Source organism: Protopterus annectens, chromosome 3.part1 (assembly GCF_019279795.1).
Source record: "Protopterus annectens isolate FY-2018-M chromosome 3.part1, PAN1.0, whole genome shotgun sequence".
NCBI classification, from domain to species: Eukaryota; Metazoa; Chordata; order Ceratodontiformes; family Protopteridae; genus Protopterus; species Protopterus annectens.
Genome location: NC_056732.1, coordinates 52,018,060 through 52,038,319, shown reverse-complemented (window position 1 = coordinate 52,038,319; position 20,260 = coordinate 52,018,060). Strand labels below are relative to the sequence as shown.

Genomic DNA, 20,260 nt, shown 5'->3' with positions numbered 1-20,260 from the left:
TTAGTGATCAGCAGTATGGTTTCATGCCAGGAAAGAGCACTACAGATGCAATGTTTGCTCTGAGAGTGTTGATGGAGAAGCACAGAGAAGGTCAGAAGGAGTTGCATTGTGTCTTTGTGGATTTAGAGAAAGCACATGACAGGGTGCCTAGAGAGGAGTTGTGGTATTGTATGAGGAAGTCGAGAGTGTCAGAGAAGTATGTAAGAGTGGTACAGGATATGTACAAGGGTAGTGTGACAGCGGTGAGGTCTGCGGTGGGAGTGACAAATGCGTTTAAGGTGGAGGTGGGATTACATCAAAGATCAGCTCTGAGCCCTTTCTTATTTGCAATGGTGATGGACAGGTTGACAGATGAGATCAGTCAGGAGTCCCCATGGACTATGATGTTTGCAGATGACATTGTGATCTGTAGTGAGAGTAGGGAACAGGTGAAGGAGACCCTGGAGAGGTGAAGATATGCTTTAGAGAGAAGAGGAATGAAGGTCAGCAGGACTAAGACAGAATATATGTGTGTGAATGAGAGAGAGGATAGTGGAATGGTGAGGATGCAGGGAGTAGAGGTGGTGAAGGTGGATGAGTTTAAATACTTGGGATCAACAGTTCAGAGTAATGGTGAGTGTAGAAGAGAGGTGAAGAAGAGAGTATAGGCAGGATGGAGTGGGTAGAGAAGAGTGTCAGGAGTGATTTCCAACAGACGAGTACCAGTACGAGTGAAAGGGAAGGTCTGCAAGAGGGTAGTGAAACCAGCTATGTTTTATGGGTTGTAGACAGTGGCTCTGACAAAAAGTCAGGAGTCAGAGCTTGACGTGGCAGAGTTGAAGATGTTAAGATTTGCACTAGGTGTGACAAGGATGGACAAGGTTAGGGATAAGCATATTAGAGGGTCAGCCCTGGTTGGAAGGTTTGGAGACAGAGCCAGAGAGGCAAGATTACATTGGTTTGGACATGTGCTGAGAAGGGATGCAGAGTACATTGGGAAAAAGATGCTAAGGATGAAGCTGCCAGGTAACAGGAAAAGAGGAAGGCCTAAGATAAGGTTTATGGATGTGGTGAGAGGGGACATGCAGGTGGTTGGTGTGACAGAGCAAGATGTAGAGGACAGGAAGAAATGGAAACAGTTGATTTGCTGTGGCGACCCCTAACGGGAGCAGCTGAAAGAAGAAGAAGTTGTATTACAATTAAACTTTCCCCTTTTCTCTAGGCAATAAAACTGAGGAAATTGGCACTCTAACTGTGTTTATACAGAACTTCGCTTGAGCTCCTAACAGAGAGCAAGGAGGCTCTATAAAGCTTTGAATGCTGGCCAATCACAGGGGTCAGGACCCAAACAGCTTAGGCTATTTCAAAAATGATCTATTAGAACATCTACCATTATGCTAAATTTACTTAAACAACTGTACTTTAATAAACTGCAATATAACTGCTAAACCATGTGCTCTCAACCAATCAGGGACAAATCTCAAGAGAATCAGGGACAAATTCAGAAGTAATCAGAAGAACTTTCAAAATGGCTGCACACTGAACAACAGCTTACTTTCACCTCTGCCAGTGTGACAAAAAGAAACTGAAAGATAAGGGCTAGTAAAATGTAATTACTGGTTAGTAACTAGACTGCCTAGATGTCAGCAAAGAAGGAACTCAGAGAGATAAATAAAATCAACTGGAAAATGTGAACAGAAAACAATGACTGGGAAGAATCTTGCAGCTGTTCAGCAAGAAGCAATTCAAGCACCAGCTGTGATACAAGAGATGGCTTCCAGTAATTTAGAGGAAAACAAATCAAATGTGCTCAGAGCTGATTAAAATAAACATTGAAGGAGTATATCAAGTCAAATAACAAAAGGTTGGATAAATGAAAGGAACGTTAAACAGCTATTCAGATAAACTGATAAAACTTTAAAAACTGCTGGATGAAATGAAGAAAAAGTTGGCTGAAAAGGAGACTGCTCAAGATGAGCTGTTTCAAAAAAATTGCAGCTTTAGAGGAAACAGCATGCAGAAAAAAAAAAAGATTTTCTGGTGTACCAGAAAAACTGTAAGGAATAAATTATTCATTTTATGAAAGAACAAATAAGCAACTGGACTGGTATTCCACAACAGGATATATTAACTGAAATGGCACATCATGTGTATGTTCCAAACCTGGCCATGCAGCCAAAACCTGCATTAGCAAATCTGCAATCATACCAGCAGAAACAGTTGATCCTGACAAAACTACGGCAGAAGGCAAAGTGTTAAAAACTGGAGAAGTAGAGTTTTGTAGAAGTGATTATTCACTGTACACCACACAGAAGACAAGCGCATTTATCCCAGTAATCAGGGAATGTTGAGAGTCAAGTGAGATTCAAGATGCTGTATCCAGTTGTCTTCAGAATATTTTTATTGGATTATCAAAGTAATTTTTTGATGTAGAATAGGCTAAAGAGGAAATACAAAAGTCTGTCCAACAAAAAGCAAGCTATCAAACAGAAGGGGCTCTAATTCTCATTATTCTGATAATGAAGCTCATAGAGAGACATTGCCAGTGAAACCTTTTCCATTGTTCCACAGGAGAAACAGTAAAGAAAGGATAGGAGCTGAATAGAAGAACTGAGAGTACCTTGGACATGAACCAGGCTGGGGTTGAGATATGGAGATGAACAGGAAGAAGACCAGCAACACTGAGATTACTGAATAAATGATAGACTGTAAAGCATCGGTTACATTTCTGAAATATGGCTTTATAAGAAAAAGTAGCTAAGAAAGACTGGATTTCTGTTGACTTGATAGTAAGAGGCTACTGGCAAGTGAAGGGGATTATGCTGGCATTTACTTATATTCCACCTAAAACTGCTATTATGGAGCTTAAGAAAATTTTGGGAGAAATAATCAGCTTTCAGCAGGGAATGTTACTTATAGGTGGGGACCATACCTCTCAATTGTCCAGATTTTCATAGAATGTCCAGATTTTTGGCTCATATTTTTGGTCTGTTCCTCATAAAATGTGTGTTTTTCTGTCAAATCACTGGGATGATCTGAGGAGTGGAGTCACTAAACAATGACATAAATCTGAGTTTCAGACTTCAAATCCTTTAGAAATTGTATGTTAAAACAAATCATGTTACTCTAGCAACTTTCTAAGTTTATAAGAGCAATATCTAAAATACGTACCTATTTTTGGTCTTTTGTCTCCCCATTTTGTTGGGCTTTGTCCAGATTTCTTGCACTAAGAGGTTGAGGTATAGTGGGGACTGAAACTTGATTTGCAACAGTGAGAGTGTATCTGTGGGATCTAGAAGGGAAAATACAACAAAAGAGGCTAGATTTCTAAAGAAATATATTAATTCCCAAAGTACAATAACTCAGCTAGACTAGACAGAAATTATATTTCACAAGAACACATGCATTTAATTGAAAGCTTTGACACATATCCAATAACTGTTTCACATCATGCGCCAATAACATCAAAGATAAAAATGCAGGGTAATTAAGTAAAAATGAGACACTGATGCTTCCTCATCTATCAGTTAAAAAAGAGGAATTTAAGGAATGGGTCATAGAACTTATTCTAGTGTTATTAGGGAAGACAGAAATTTCTTCATAAGTTATAACTAGCGAGTGGGAAATGAAAGTGAAGTTTAAAAATAGGGTAGAAATAAAAGAAAAAGAGATATGGTTAAGAAGTTACAAGAATTACTTATAGGGGCTGACGAAAGTTAAAGTTCTGCAGAATAAATGGACTCTTGGTGAATAAGAAGAGGCCCAACTGCAGAGTGCTAAAGAGAAACTAAGGGAATATCTGTAGAATATGTATGAATTTAAAAAGATCGCTGTTAGGCAACTGTCTTTTGATAATAATTCTGGAGCATAAAAACTTTTAGCACATCAACTTAGGCAACAGAGACTAGAAAGGGTTGTTGCCAAACTTAGGGAGCCCATAACAAGAACAGCAACCAAAGATCCTGTAGAGGTATTAGGGATATTTCGGAAATTTTAAGAAAATTTGTATAAAGCAAAGAAATGTGGAAATCAAGAAAGAATAGAAATGAATATATTTATGGAAGACTTAAGTATGCCAAGGTTAGAGGTAGATGAAGCTCAACAGTTATCAGTTAAGACAAGAGATGAGTTTAAAATGGTGACGTATAATCAATCTGCAGGAAAGTCTGCAGGAATAGATAGTATTCCTGTGGACGTTTGGTCGCTAGGAGGGAAGAAAGTGATAAAGATCTGGAAGGTTTTAACAGTATTTAAAAGGAGGGGAAGCACTAACACCCTAGAAGAAAGCTGTGATGGCTGTAATAACTAATGACAGTAAAGACCCATCAGGACCATTTACATTTTAAACTATGATTATAAAGTGTTTATGTCCATAATAGCTAAAAATACCAAAGGTGTTGCCAAATTGATAGATATGAATCAATGTGGTTTTGTGGAGGGAAGGCAAACATTTAACAACATTAATAGAACAGTGATGATCCAGAGGGAATCAGAATGTAAGGAAAAAACACTGTTGCTGGTCGGTCTTGAAACAAAAAAAGAATTTGACAGAGTAGGCTGGGATTTTTTGAGTAGGGCAATGACAGTATTTGCATTTTCTGATACAATAATAAGGTTAATTAGGGGGCTATATGAGGGATCAGTGGAAAACGTAAAGTGGAAGTCTTCCTTTCTGATACGTTGTGTCTGAACAGAGGGACCAAGTGGAGTGTCCTCTTTTCCCTTTGCTATTTCTTTTATATTTAATGTCATTTGCAAAGAAAATAAGAGACTCAGAAACTAAAATATATAATTGGCATGGTAATCAAGAAAAGTTGGCTTTATTTGCAGATGATATTATTTTGTACCTGATGAAACCAGAGAACAGCATCTCAGTGTTGTGGAATATTTTAAAGCAGTTTCAAGTCTTTTTTTGGGATATAAAATTAATGAAGATAAAACGACTATAACTGTAAATTATTTACCCACACATGTATTGGTTCAGCAATACCTATATTTGTGGGGACACAATAAATAAAATAAAGTATTTTGGAGCATGGATTAAAAATGATTTTGTTATGGCAGCAAAGGATATGAGAGAAGAGACTAAAAAGATCATACAAAAACTGACAAAGTGGAAGCTGTTGTTTATGGATATGGATACTGTGATGCAAGCAGTGAAATGTTTTTAGTCCCTTTAGTTTTATATGCAGGTCAGCTATACTTTCATCAACCAGAGGAAAAGTTGAAAACAACACTTAAAGAGGTGAATGAATTTATCTGGGTGGGAAAGATGGCAAGTGGGATAAATTGATTCTTCCAATAGAACAAGGTAGTTTAGGATTACCCAATTTTAAAGGATGTTTTAGAACTACACAGTTAATGCTAATATACATAACACAAGCAAAAAACTACAATCCAAAGTGGAAAATGATGATGATGGAGTGGGGGAAATTCAAGAAATAAGGAGAGACTGGGATTTTGGATGGAGATCCTTAAGGGGAATAACAATAGCCATACAAAATATTATATTCATAAGATAATAGAAAGTATTCTAAGCAGTAAGCCAACATGAGAATGGAGAAGGGAGATTTTGTTAACAGGGATGACTGCAATTAGGGATACAGACAACAGGCAAAGGGGGGCTGGAAGTTACTGGAGAAAACTGGCAAAGGAAGCAAAGTATTGGGAGAAAATAGACAGGGAAAGGTAAAAGAATAGGATGAATTCAAGAAGACATTTGGACTGCTGGCTAGAGACTGTCTTCCCTATCAAGGATTGATATCAGAGTATACACAAAGAGGAAGGGATGGGGAATCCTAAGTAAAAGACTTGTTCTGGTAGAGTTTTTAGTAGAATCTAGAAAAGAAGCTGCCGTTAAATAAATGAATAATGAATAGGGCGTGTAAGATACTGCACAATAACTACAGGAATCAATCAGAGGAGGTTAGAAAAGATTGGGAAGGGAGATTGTTTAAACAATTCACAAGGAAATAATGGGAGAACATATGTATGGCTCCAAATATGCAACAAAGTCTAGAAGATTTAGGATTTCTGCTTGGAAGTGTTTGCATAGGTATTTTTTACCCAAAGCAGACTCCAAATTGAGAGTTTGTTAAGGACAGTCTTGTTTAAATTCGAGAGCAGAGGGGATGCATACAGAAGGGTTGAAAGAAGGTGAGAGCAAGATGGTCTACAAATGCTTGACTATTCAAATTCACCTCGGGGATCAAGTCAGTCACCCTGCTAGATGGGTCCGGGGAAGTAAATATTGTGGGAAGAAATAGCCAGGGAATTGTTATGGCTAGGCTTGTATAGGCCCTAGGGCCGATAGCCTAGTACCAACCTACAAACCTATGAGCCCTATACCACATGCATTCCTTAGAATAATCTTAAGGTTTATAAACTCGTCAGCCATTTGGAATGCATAGCTAGGCTTAAAAAGGTTTCATGGTGGTCAACTTAGTACACACCTATGAACCTAAAAACCTTACTTTAAAGCCCCCCCCCCCAAAAAAAACACACACACACAAAACACACTCAATTTTAACTTGGGTTTGATAACAGCATCCATATGCAATGAGAAATAAAGGCACATACCCTATCACTTTCTAACCCCTTTAAAAAATGGGGACATCAAAATCTGGATAAAACACAGCTCGACACTTCTTAAACATTTTAGTTACAATCTATGAATACAACAAACTGAAATGGAGACAATAAAACCAGTTTAGATCCCCTACCCCAGCGTCAATCGTAATGGTTCTTAACATTTCGGTTATCTGGTAGTCAGTCGCATTTAAAATCTGCGGAAAGTATGCAGAGGCTCCTCATGACTCCACAGCATTCGTTGTTTTGTTTTTTTTTTCTCCCCAGTTCTTGGCTAAAGCAAACATTATGCCTTAGACCACATGTACTGGTAATGACCACAATAATTATTCTTGTACAAATCAGACCAACTTAACCCAACAAAAGTACTTTTACAATACGGTGTTTTTACACCCAATGTCAATAACCCACCCTTTCTGTAACAATTACGGTAATTTAACATCACATACAAATACGATATCTGGGCTGTCAGTATCTCCTTTTGTTACACTTCTATATAGATCATGTTAATATTCACAAATGACATATAATTATTTACAGAATTCCAGCTAGCTGAACTGGTAGTACCTCCTCTGTCACATTTCTTCCCCCCTTGAAGATTCAAGCTAGTTTTTCAAGCAACCATTGAGAAACGTTGCTTGAGAGGGATGAGCCTATCTGGGAATACCTTACCCCACTCCCTGTCTTGAGATTCCAGCTGCCTTGGCATTGTTGACCCCAGTACAGTGTTGCACTGCGTTATCATATGCTTGCAACCCTAGGCTCCACCATAGTAATTTGGGATTTTGTTGGCTGGCTCCCTGTAGCCATAGCTCCCCCTAAGACTGCTCCTGTCCCTTACTGCAAATACTTACCAGGGCCTCCCTATCATGGTAAGGTTTCATGGTGTTATCATGGTACAATTTATGCACCTGCCTCCTGCCTGGCAGTTCTACCATGTACTTAACATCACTGACTTTCCTTACCACCTTGAAGGGTCCCTCCCAAGCTGCCTGCAGCTTGTTGTGTCAGACAGGAATACGAACCGTAACCTGCTGCCCTTACAGCATACTCTCTAGCTCGAGCATTCCTGTCATACCAGACCTTTTTCTGCTGTTGGGCTTCTGCTAGGTTCTTTTGGGCTAAGCTCATGAGTTCCTTGAGCCTTGTCCTAAGGTTTAGGACATATGCCACAACAGACTCCTTGTGGGATTCACACTCTCCCTCCCACTCATCCCAAATCAAATTTAGAGGTCCCCTCACCCTATGCCCATACAGTAACTCCAAGTATGAAAAACCTGTAGATTCCTGGGGCACCTTCCTGTAAGCAAACAATAGACGGTGCAAATATTTGTCCCACTCCTTCTTGAACTGATCTGCAAATGCCTGCAGCATGATCTTTAGTGTAGAGTTTAACGTCTCAACAAGACCATTAGTCTGAGGATGGTAGGGATAGTCTTTAGGTTGCTTTACCCCCACAGCACTTCTACATTCAAGCCAGCAGGTCTGATATGAAATTGGCACCTCTGTCAGTCAGTATTTCTTTTGGGAAACCTACCTGCTGAAACCCTTCTACAAAGCATTTGACACCTTTTCTGCCTCAATGGAGGATAGGGACACCGCTTCAGGGTACCTAGTAGCATAATCTACTACCACTAGGATATACTTTTCCCTGTGGAACTTGGGGTACTCAGAGGCCCCAAAATATCCATAACTACCCTCTGAAATGGCTCCTCAATCACAGGCAAAGGCATAAAGGAGCCGTGACCTTGTCTCCTGCCTTGCCTACTTTTTGGCACTGCTCACAGGTCCTGCAGTACCCTGTTACATCCCTGGAAATCCCAGGCCAATAAAGGTTCTGCATAATACATCTCTTTGTATGCTTTATGCACATATGACCTGCAAAGGGAATGCCATGGGCTGTGGCTAGAAGTGCCAGATTGTGGGCTCTGGGCATTACCAGCTGCTGTATTCTCTCACCCTCTAGCCTCCCTTGGGGGCCCACTCTCTATACAGTAACCCTTTGTCCCAGTATAAAGATTCCCCTTTTCCTGGACAATCAGTTGCCTCACTGGTTACCTCCCTCAGGCCTTGTAATGTAGGGTCTGACAGCTGAGCCTGTCTCAACTCTCTTTGTAAAACTTCCCAGCTTCCCTCCCACAGGAAGTCTGGTATTCTCTGACACCGGTGTCTCACTGTCAGCCTGGGTACATCTACTTACCTCTGCCCTTGCAGTCACTCTGTCCAAGGGAACATCAGTATCCACAAGCAGCAGTGGCTCACCTTCAGTCTCACTGCTACAAGGGTAGCTCCCTCTCCGAAGTAGTGACCTCACCAGTCCTGGCTTTAAGTGTGTGGTCTGTCTGGGTCCCCCCAGGCTACCAGACCCACATGCTTGTCTCCAAGCCTGACTGAGTGTAACTGCATGCACACAAGGTACTGCATTATCAAAATAATTCCCTATCACGACATCTGCAGGGATATCCTCAAACACACCTACTTGCTTGCTTCCTTTTCCACCCTCCCAGTCAAGGTGAACCCTAGCCAAAGGTATTTGGAATACGATCCCTCCTAAAGCTCTGACTGGAGTAGACTGCCCAAGCAAGGAGTGCTCCTCTTTAACCATTGCATATAATTTCTTCACAATGGTTAGGTCAGTGGCTATGACTCTCTTAGCAGTGGCCTGTTTCCCATCTACTAAGATAGGATATAACCTCTTGTGGTAGTTTGGTACTCTTGTTGTCTCCAGACAATTTACTGCTGGAATTCTGTCATTCCCACTTTCTGGCTCTCCAACCTTTTGTTCCCCACCTTGCCTCCATAGACATCTGTATGCTACATGGACCCACTGGTTGCATTTAAAACTTTTAACCCTTGGTCCTGGTGTTGTACCTCACCTAGTGGCTTCCTCTACTACTGGCAGACTCTGTTGGGGTGGTTTTGGATACCCATCATGGTTTCACTTAGACCCATGAGCAGCACTGGGTATCCCTTTCCTGTGCAGTGATGCCCTGCTTGCTAGGTATAGGTCTCCTTTTTTCCCAACTCACCTGTGGTATTACATTCTCTGTCTGCTAACCAGATTCTCATGTCCTAAGGCAAAGTGCTACGGGCTTGTTCCCTCATCAAAAGGTCTGCCAGTCCTTTAAAAGTGGTGACCTGACACCCACTCACCCATCTATGAAAATAAGTGCTTAACTCAGCAATATATTCACACACACACACACTTTCATCTGCCTTACATGTATGCTTACAAATTTTTTTTTCTATCTCCTTTTGTTACACTTCTATATAAATAATGTTAATATTCACAAATGACATATAATTACTTACAGAATTTCAGCTAGATGTGCTCGCAGTACCTCCTTTGTCACAATTGTCACTATTTACTAAGTGTTACTAACTATATATTTTTCTAAAAGTATCCAGTTTTAGTATGGATTAAGAGGGACAGAGTTAAAATCTGAGTCAAAATCAGGGAAATTTGAGAGGCCAAACCTAAAGTTCGGAGATGGAACTAAAGGTTCAAACAGCATAAAACAATTTAACTGTTTTAATAAATAAATCATTGATTACATTTGTTAAATCGTTTTATGCTACTTGAACGTGTAGCTCCAGCCTCCATCCTTCCAAAAGATGAACATTTTTAAAGGGGTGGATTACAGTAATACTTACTCAATCATCACTAAATAGCAATGCTCATTACAGTTATACATCTCCTGTAGTTCAGAAAATACATTTTCTACACTTTCTAAGTAAATGGATACAGTAATTAAACATGTTGTAATTAATTCTGCGTATGTACCTAACTGAACTGGACTTTCAAACCCTATATTAAACAGTACACCCTGTAATTCTTTCAGTTTCTCTTTTTTTACCGCTCAGCTGTACCTCATTATGAAGAATGTTCTTCATTATAAGCTTTAAAAACTCCCTGGTCTTCACATTTATTTACTGATTTAGCTTTGCTTACCAGGGCAGACCACTAATCTGATGTGACATATAACGGGTATGTCGCACATAGAATCATAAGAGGTTACTAAGCTAATGACCCTAGGGCCCTTAGAAACCTAGCCAAGTTTTACTCTTATTTCCATGAGCAGCACCTATCACCCCTGTTTAAGAGGGACATAGGTGGAACCCCTGGAGTTGAATTTACGGTTACCCATCAAATCATCCAGATTGCACTTGAAGAAGGCCAATGAGTTGCTCTGCTTGATATGAAATGGGAGTCTGTTCCAAAAGTGTGGTAACCTCTGGGAGACATATCTGTCTCTCCAGCAGGTTCTATTAATGTCACATAGCAAGTTAAGGCCATTAGAGCAAGTAACCTGTGTACCATTTAACTTACAGATATGCAGCATTTCCAATAAAGCAAGGTCAAACATCACCTTATATGCAAGACAGAGATCACCTCTGCGTAGTCTGTATGAAAGAGAATAAAGTGCCAGTGATTTCAGACAATCCACATAGGGACAGATGCTGAAGACCTTCAATTTTCCTTGGGGGGGGACCTTTGTGGTCTCTCCAATTGCTGCAGGTGCTTGGAAAGGTATTGGGCTGATGAGGAAAGAGTACAGGGAGGTTATAACTTCTTTTTTTTTCTGGAGGCAATGACCTTACTTATGAGGTGAGCAATATAGAATGCCCTTCTTACCACTGTGGTGACATGGTGATCAAAGGTAAGGTAGTTGTCAACCTGTGTGCCAAGGTCTATCACCACTGAGTGCATACTTAGGGTGTTGTTACTGACGTGGTAGTTAGCAGGAACATTGCTCTTACTGAAAATTATGATAATACATTTTTTTGCACTGAGTTTAAGGCCATGACTTTGGCACCAGTCATTTGTTTGTGTAAGACCCTCTTGTAGGATATTGACATCATTTGGAGATTCTATGATTTTATCTTGCACTTCTGAGAAATAGATTCCAAACAGTAGAGGTCCCAGGACTGAACACCGTGGAACACTACTAGTTACAGGTCTGCTGTTGGAGGTGAATTCCCCTATTTTGACTATATGGATTCTATCAGTGAGCCAGTTAGTGACCCATCTAATGATATACAGGTTGATACCTAGCTGGGTAAATTTGTCAATTATGCCTGAGTGGGGGATAGTGTCAAAAGCCTTGGCTGTATGCACAGATTTCCCTTCATCAAGGGCCTTGGTGACTGTCTCGAAGAAGTCCACCAGGTTTTACAAGCATGATCTCCCTTTGACAAATCCAAATTGAGTAGGGTCAAGTGTTTAGAGGTTACCAATATCTTTGTTGTTAAGTTCCATGATTATTCCCCCATAGACATGCAGATAAGGCTAGTCAGGTTAATAGGTCTATAATTCCTGGGGTCAGTGGAAGCACCACCTTTGTGCAAGGGGATAATGGTGGCCTTTTTCCATTCAGCTGGGATGAAGACAGTGCTTAGACTATGACTGAAAAGAGTACCAAATGGTGTTGCTAATTCTTGTTTGAGCCCATGTAAGATGCAACCTGGGAGGTTATCAGGTCCCATGGATGCTGTGTTTTTGACCTTAGAGATGGCATTCATGAGCTGTTCTTTAGAGATACAAGGTAGAGGACAGGAGGTATGGATGTCTTGGGGTAAGTGTGAAAGGGACAGGGGAGTGAAGTTTTCACATAACCCATCGGCTAACAGGTTAGCAATGTCCACAAGTTCAGTATATGTGGTATCATTAACTACCAGTCTGGGCCTTTCCTTTTAGGTTACAGATTTAACTAAAGAACGCCTTATGGTTGTCCTTAGTTGAAGAAGTTAATATGGATTCATAGTTAGCTTTGGAGGACTTCACAAGAAGTCTTATTTGCTTGTTTAAGGTGAGAAGGGAATGTTTCTAGTTTAGGGCTTGCTCCCTCTTACTCTTAGACAGCAATTTCTTCCTCTTATTGTAAAGCCAGTTAATGGCAGTTGTCCACCAGACAGGTTTACTCTTCCTTGAGGAGCTTGTTTTGGTCCTATCAGGTACGGCTGAGTCAATGCAGTTCAGTGTTTGTATAAAACATTAGTGTAGAACTTGGCATAGTTGCCAGTTCCATCTGAGGGGGGAGGTGCAGTGAATCTATTTATACCAGCCTGTAAGAGGTTATAATCTGCTTTGGAGAGGTTTTTTAGTTGGTGCTGGGGTGGGGGTGGGGTCAGGAGTGATAGTAATTTTGAATGAGACTGATTTATGATCATATCTCACCAGGGAATATCTCACAATGGGGTGCTACAGTGGTCCCACATATTGGTAAGCACCAGATCCAGGATGTTGGCACCCCTTGTGGGGGTGTCAACTAGCTGGTCCAGGGCATTGGAGTTAATGAAGTCGTGCAACCTTTGGGAAATTGAGTTTATGCACAAGTAATTTCCCCAGTCAATGAATGGGTAGTTAAAGTTACCCAAAAACATGGTGTTCAGATGTATCTTCATAGACTCAAAGTAGATCCAAATAGGCAGAGTGTGCCCTGACTCATGGAGGGGGTCCTGTAGCTGGCAATAACTTGAATAGGTGTCCCAGGCTAAACACTACTTAACCACCTATTCCCATCTAAACCTAATCTCAATGTATCCCCTAGTGTAATTACTTTTCTTAGTGTTTTTTTAGGGTTCCTATTATAACCTTGAACTTGGAAAAGTTTGAATGTCACATGGTCGACACCATATGATCAAACTTTTACAAGTTCGAAGTTTAAAACAAATGTCTCTGTATGGCGCAGAATGGGAAGATTGCAATCTCGGAGTTGGTATATTTAAGTAGCAGGGGTGTGGGGGCCTAATTTTTTCTTTTTTTTTAATTATATATTCGATATTTCAAACTTCACTCATATGGTGGCGATCATATGAGGTTCGAAGTTTTGAAACTTCAAGTATATAATATAGACCTTTTCAGTGGTCCCACATATTGGTAAGCACCAGATCCAGGATGTTGGCACCCCTTGTGGGGGTGTCAACTAGCTGGTCCAGGGCATTGGAGTTAATGAAGTCGTGCAACCTTTGGGAAATTGAGTTTATGCACAAGTAATTTCCCCAGTCAATGAATGGGTAGTTAAAGTTACCCAAAAACATGGTGTTCAGATGTATCTTCATAGACTCAAAGTAGATCCAAATAGGCAGAGTGTGCCCTGACTCATGGAGGGGGTCCTGTAGCTGGCAATAACTTGAATAGGTGTCCCAGGCTAAACACTACTTAACCACCTATTCCCATCTAAACCTAATCTCAATGTATCCCCTAGTGTAATTACTTTTCTTAGTGTTTTTTTAGGGTTCCTATTATAACCTTGAACTTGGAAAAGTTTGAATGTCACATGGTCGACACCATATGATCAAACTTTTACAAGTTCGAAGTTTAAAACAAATGTCTCTGTATGGCGCAGAATGGGAAGATTGCAATCTCGGAGTTGGTATATTTAAGTAGCAGGGGTGTGGGGGCCTAATTTTTTCTTTTTTTTTAATTATATATTCGATATTTCAAACTTCACTCATATGGTGGCGATCATATGAGGTTCGAAGTTTTGAAACTTCAAGTATATAATATAGACCTTTTTTTACACCTACATCATCGACACACATGTATGAAATATTCATTATAAGTATCATATGTACTTGTAAGACAAGTATTATTTTGTAAGTATTATATGTACCTTTGATGTCTACCTGTTAATCTATGTAATTTTATTTGAAGCTTTTCTCCCAGGTCTCCGCTGAAAATGGACCCATGTCCAGTCGGACTTTCCCAGTAAACACATGTAAAATAAATTAATTAACTGCACCTGAAGTATCTCCAAGGAATTATGCTGAATAACCAATCTGGAGATGTATTACCTTTAATGAATATTGATACACCCCCTCCTTTTATCTTCACGCCATCAGTTTGTGGTCTGAACCTGTGGAAGCAGGTGTAGCCAGATATGGCTGGGGTGTTCTCCACGTTTTTTATTATGGTTTTTAACTGATATTAATAGCAAACAATACTGACTCAGAAAAAACAAACGCTTTGGATGAATTCAAGTAAGCTCAAAGTATCAGATTTTAACTGTCCAGTAAGCTTCCCCGATGACGTTGTTAGTACGTGTTCAATAGTTTGCCTGATTGCTCCACATTAAAATACTATTCCACGTTTTGGGGGTGAAACATACTAGGCGACAGCGATCATAACGTACCTAGCCATAAACACCTAAGCCCTTGCCACCCTTTTCATCCACTTAATAGTACTCAACTCCCAAATCGATCCTGACTTTTACAGTACTCTCAATTTACCAATAAAACGCCAACGCTTTACTCCTATATACTATCAAAAATGTTCCAGATAACTGTTAAAAAGTAAGCGAGGATTAGTATCACCCTTCTTCTAACCTGTCGTGAAATATTTACATACGCAATAATCTTTACTTTACGGCAATGTCAGATCTGTGCTCCAAGTTTGTATGAATTAGTATCCCAGTATCCTAGTGCTGAAGTCTGTAGTGATAAGTGATGCTAAATTGTTTGTGTGTGTGAAAAATGTAGAAGGGATAAACGCTGAGGAGAGTAGGAAGCGTTACCTTTTAAGACAGTGTTAGCTTGGCGTTTAAGGTGGCATTCTGTCGTAAATTAGAGAAGTGACGTTAAGAATGTTGGGAAAGCGGGAGAGTTGAAGTTTTTGTCGGTATACTGAATGTACAATATAAGTTTATCCCGTATTAAGGGATGATAACTCGCTAATCACAGTACGTAGCTCTTTGACACGTTCTTCTACGAAATGTTAAATGAATGCATAATGTTATGTCTCCTTAATTAAAATGGGAATTCTGCCCAGTACGTTTGTATTTTAGTTTTTGGTGTGGTGACATCCACTTGTCCCGAAGATTGTTGGGATTCTGAAGACCTCCTTATTGGAAGGACTAATTGCAGTTTTGATTTTGGTATGGTAGTATACAGTTATGTAAGAAGCTATTCTATTTTTGAGTTTAGATAAACTAATGTGTAAAAATTCAGTTGATGTATTGAAATACAAATAATAATACACGGGTCTTCAAGCTGTAGTAGAAATTCAGTTGTCCAGGGCTCTTAATCTCCTACTTCTAGAATCAGCAACCCCGTTTAACGTTTGAATCGGTATGCATTTTCTGATGTAAAAGAAGCCTATAACGAATTATTGTCATCTATGATGTTTAGTCCAACCACCACTTTCTCTCCCAAAGTCACCAGTTGTAAGAGGATTATGACGGGCAACAAAAATTAGAGGCAAATATCAGGGCAAGTTGAGAGATGTCTCCGTCACTGTTTTTTCCCCCTTACATATGTTAAAGCACTAAAATAATTTTAAAAGGAAGAGTTACTGGATGCATTACTTAATTGTGCATCACCCCCCCCCAAAAAAAAAAAAAAACAAAAAAACAAAAACAAAACTCAGATTGACGTAGCTAGCTCCAAACTGAATCAAGTTTGCTTAATACTGTTAAGATAGCAGGCCAGTTAGCCAAGCTGTGGCATTGTTCCCCCACCTCTTCCTAAAATGTGCGTTATGCAGTCTATATGCTGCAGCCTTCGGTAAATAAATAAATATGAAGTTAATAGTTGGGTGATGATGGAGAACACTGGATAATGTACACAATCACTAAAAATGTTATGATCGACCACGAGGTATTTATTTTTGTAGTTAAATGCATTTGTATACTGCCATCTTCATCCAGCAAGAGATAAATCACTGCAAGTAATGAACGGTAACATTCACAATACTGGAAGTTGAAAAGCATTATGAATAGATTATTTTTAGCTACGGAAAAATATTGTGAACAGCAACTTTTTAGATATGCTACACATGTTTTTATGTGTGTGTGTGTGTGTGTGTGTGTGTGTGTGTGTATATATATATATATATATATATATATCACACACACACATAGACCCCCTAAGATCTGCACAACAAAATCAACTTGCTATTCACAAACCAAAACGTCCTGCTGGCCAGTGTCTGCTATCCTATTCCCTAGCAAAAAAATGGAACTCTCTTCCCCCCTCACTAAGAATCGCCAATAACCTTGAACTCTCTAAATCCCAGCTCCATTCTCATCTCTCCCAAAATTGGAAATGTAATTGCTCTCTGCCCCCCTAATTCCTATTAAACTAATTTTCGACCTGTTCTTCATTAAATACTACTTCACCTTGCTATATTACCAAACAGCCTCCCCTTGATACTTTTTACTTAACTTGTACACCTTTAATGTATATAGTGTAAATCCTAGATATACCCTTCTTTCTGTACTTCTCTCCCCCTATATACTTCTTCCATCTAAACCTATATAACACTGTCTAACTAATGTCTAACATTCTACAAATTGTGTCTAACACTCTTCTACTATCTTTACCCTCCATCCCTTTGTATTACCCCCTATTGCTTTTCTTCTCACATATGTTCTTCTTTCTAATATATATTTGCCTCTTGTTTCACTACTCAGCTGCCTCTCTCTCCTTCCTCCACTTTAGGTATTTATTCGTACTACTCTTCTTACTTCACACTCCCCATCTTTGTTACCAAGCATGCTCTGTATAAACTGTCCTCAAGCCTCCTATATTCCACTACTTCTTTTTCCTACATCTCACTTTATTCATCATACATTTTTGTTTAAAACATTATATAATACCAGGATTATTCATAACTGCATTCTATTGTACTTTTTATCATATTTTTATTGTATTTTATTTTATTGTATCTTTGTATTTTGGAGCTTTTCTCCCCGGGCCTCCACTGAAAACGGGCTCTTTGAGCCCAGTGGACCACCCCGGTTATCAAACTGGAAATAAATAAAGATATATATATATATATACATACACATGTAGTAAATCTGTGTGTGTGTGTGTATATATATATATATATATATATATATATACACACACACACACATAGTAAATGTATGTATATATATATATCTATGTATGTAATGTATGGGTCTACTTCTAAATTTCAAACTTTCAAAATGTCGGCTTTCTTGTGGTCGAGACTATAATATCGAAGTTTTGACACTTCAAACCGTTTAACTGGGGATCGCTGTACAGTACGGAATAGTATATTTACTGTTTTCCTCAGTGTACTGCGATCATGGCAAGCCCCCCTATAAAAATGTAAAAAAAAATTTTTTTTTTACATTTTATTTTAAGTTAAAAAATTTCAAAGTTTCAAAGCTTTGATCTTATGGTCTCGACCATAAGAAAGTTGACGTTTTGAAAGTTTGAAATTTTAGAGGTAGACCTATATATATATATATATATATATATATATATATATACATGCACACACACATATATATTCAGTCAGATTATCCCGATCAACAAATGTCAGCTAAATAAATTTAATTCAGGCATACCTCTCAACTGATGGGATTTGGGAATAGCACTATGATTTTCGCCCTCAAATTTAAGCCTGGTTTTTCCTGTGTTTATCACGATGTTTGTAAAATCTGGCCTGTTTTATGAGTACATATTTCATTAAATACATAAACTAAGCTTTTACAAACGGTCATTACCACTAAATGCAGAGTTGCTGTATAAAGAGCTTCTCTCATGAAAAATATGATAATGCGCCTCTTTCTGATCCAATGTTATATTTAATCCTTAGAATTTGAGAGGTATGAATTCGGCAATTAAATACTACAATATTTAGAAAAAAATAAAAGACTTAATGTCAGTCCTTTTTGCACCTTTATAGTCCCAGTACATTATATAAAGTCATAGCAATTACATTTGTGGTCGGTGACTTAAAGCAAAGGGGAGGAAGACTGCAGAAAACAATGGAAGGGGTGAGGCTGTATTTGGTTAGGGTAAGCTTTGAACAAGGTTACAGTTTTACATAAATAACTGGTCGTGCAGTACTGTACACGCTTCAGTTTTGCAGCGGTAGTCCACGTCCGAGCTAGTCCAAGAATGAGAATGAGGTGGTTGAATATGTTTCAGTAAAATATCATGAATCCCAAAACCTTTAGGCAATGATGTGGAGGCAAAATGACCTGTCTACAGGCTAGGTGACCAGAGTTCGGTTAGTTTCCTAAGCTCTTGATGGAGCTGGTAGAGAGGCCGTCCTAGGGAGGAGTGGAGCTGACCACTGGTTATAGCAGTCCTCTGGAGGAAGGATGTGGGGCAGTGACTTGGGGCTGTGCATGTGGTATCTTAAGCCACTGATTGGTGGCTTCCTTTATCAAACAGACACACAGGTGCGTGCACTTGCCTAGGGAAGGCATTGTGGGTCACATTTCTGTTTGCCTAATGGAGAGCTTGGGCCAAGTAACAGCTTCATTGCTGAAATGCTGGCAAGGACACAATCAGTCTTCATGGCTGCCTGAATGACGCCCTTCCTACATGAGATGGCTCTGAAAAACTAGCACAAGTGTGATGGGGGCTTGATGATTGGCAGGTGTGAGGGCAAAATCTTAAAGAAAAAAAAGAAAAGCAAAATAGCATCTCAGAACACAGGTTTGGTTGGCCGTAATTGTACAAAACTACTTACTCAAATTTCACTCAATGACGGTGCACAAAAACTAAATAAAGAGGGCAGTCCCAGGCATGCACCATGTGGACTGGACACTCTAAATTGGCCGTAGGTATGAGTGTGTGTGCAAGTGCATGGTACAGATGAACTACTGTAGCAGGGCTAGCCACCTGGCGTAAACCTTGGCTCTAGATGATTGTCAGTGTTGAAGTGACCATTCAGTCTGTCAAGGCTGTGAGATCTCTTGAGTTAAAACACTTTACTATAAATTACTAGAGTTTGAAGCAGCACACACCACTACTTGGATTGCTTCCTCTCCAAATACATTGACACTGACTCAATAAACTTAAACTGGAAATAGAAATGCACACTTTTGTAACCATTTCTCCCATAGCAATGACTATTTCCTTTCATAGCGAGTAATGGCACCGTTAGCAATCATGTTTCTATTTAGAAAGCCATATTTGGGTTACATTTTACTAGGACGTGTTAATGTTCCAGTTCAGCACAATTAATTATATTTCTTTCTCTTTTTTTTTTCCTCTGTGATTCTTATAATTCTTATCTGGCTGACAGTTTTAACTTAATATTCTGTGCCACTAGGTACCATGATTCTTCAGCTACTAGCATGTTAGTAATCCATGTACAGATTTTTGTTTCATGTTGGAATGCATATACTAACAATCTTATCCACAATAGCCTGAAAAGGTCCGTTTTGAAACTCATAACAACATATCAAGTTCCGAACACAACAGCTGTACAAAAATGGTAAAATGACAAAGCTCTATTTATGCATACATTACTCCAAACAATCTCAACTATAGGGGAAAGGGCAAGCACCCTGAGCAGGCCTATCAGAAGTATAACCATCCCCCGTTATACATTCCCTGTACTTTAGTTTACCCTTAATCTTCAGTTCACAACTGCAGCTAGTTTTATCTTCAGATGCTACTTAAACTCTGCTTTGAATAAGCTATGGCACTGCAAATTATTCGGTCAAGTTTAATGGTGAGTTATTTATGGCACACCACTGTTAGCAAGGATGCATCCACAGTGCTCATGGTGCCAAACATGTTCCACCTTGTTTCAGTTTGGCCATTAATTGAATCCGTTATTTGTCATCAGCTAGCAAAAAAAAAATTGTTGTACTGCCATTGGTTTGGGTTCAGAATGTATTTCAAATTACAAAATTTTCTTCTATGTACTATTTCTGTTTCAGTTACTGAGCAAGATTCACAGTGCTGCTGTTAAGGACCC

At 39.3% G+C, this 20,260-nt stretch overlaps 2 protein-coding genes across 8 annotated transcripts in view; one reads left to right on the top strand and one right to left on the bottom strand.

Moving 5' to 3' along the window:
- PPP4R1 (protein phosphatase 4 regulatory subunit 1) overlaps positions 1-20,260 on the bottom strand; it is a 1,686,542-nt gene that overhangs the window by 1,116,418 nt on the left and 549,864 nt on the right. The gene's annotated exons all lie outside the window — the stretch shown is intronic.
- Positions 15,070-20,260, top strand: part of RAD54B (RAD54 homolog B) — a 1,676,581-nt gene continuing 1,671,390 nt past the window's right edge. Inside the window, exon 1 of one of the 3 annotated variants that reach the window (XM_044066559.1) lies at positions 15,070-15,248. The gene's annotated coding sequence lies outside the window, so the exon portion shown is untranslated. Of the gene's footprint in view, positions 15,464-20,260 lie in introns of all 3 variants that reach the window. The other 2 variants (XM_044066560.1, XM_044066556.1) reach the window with 2 other exon arrangements.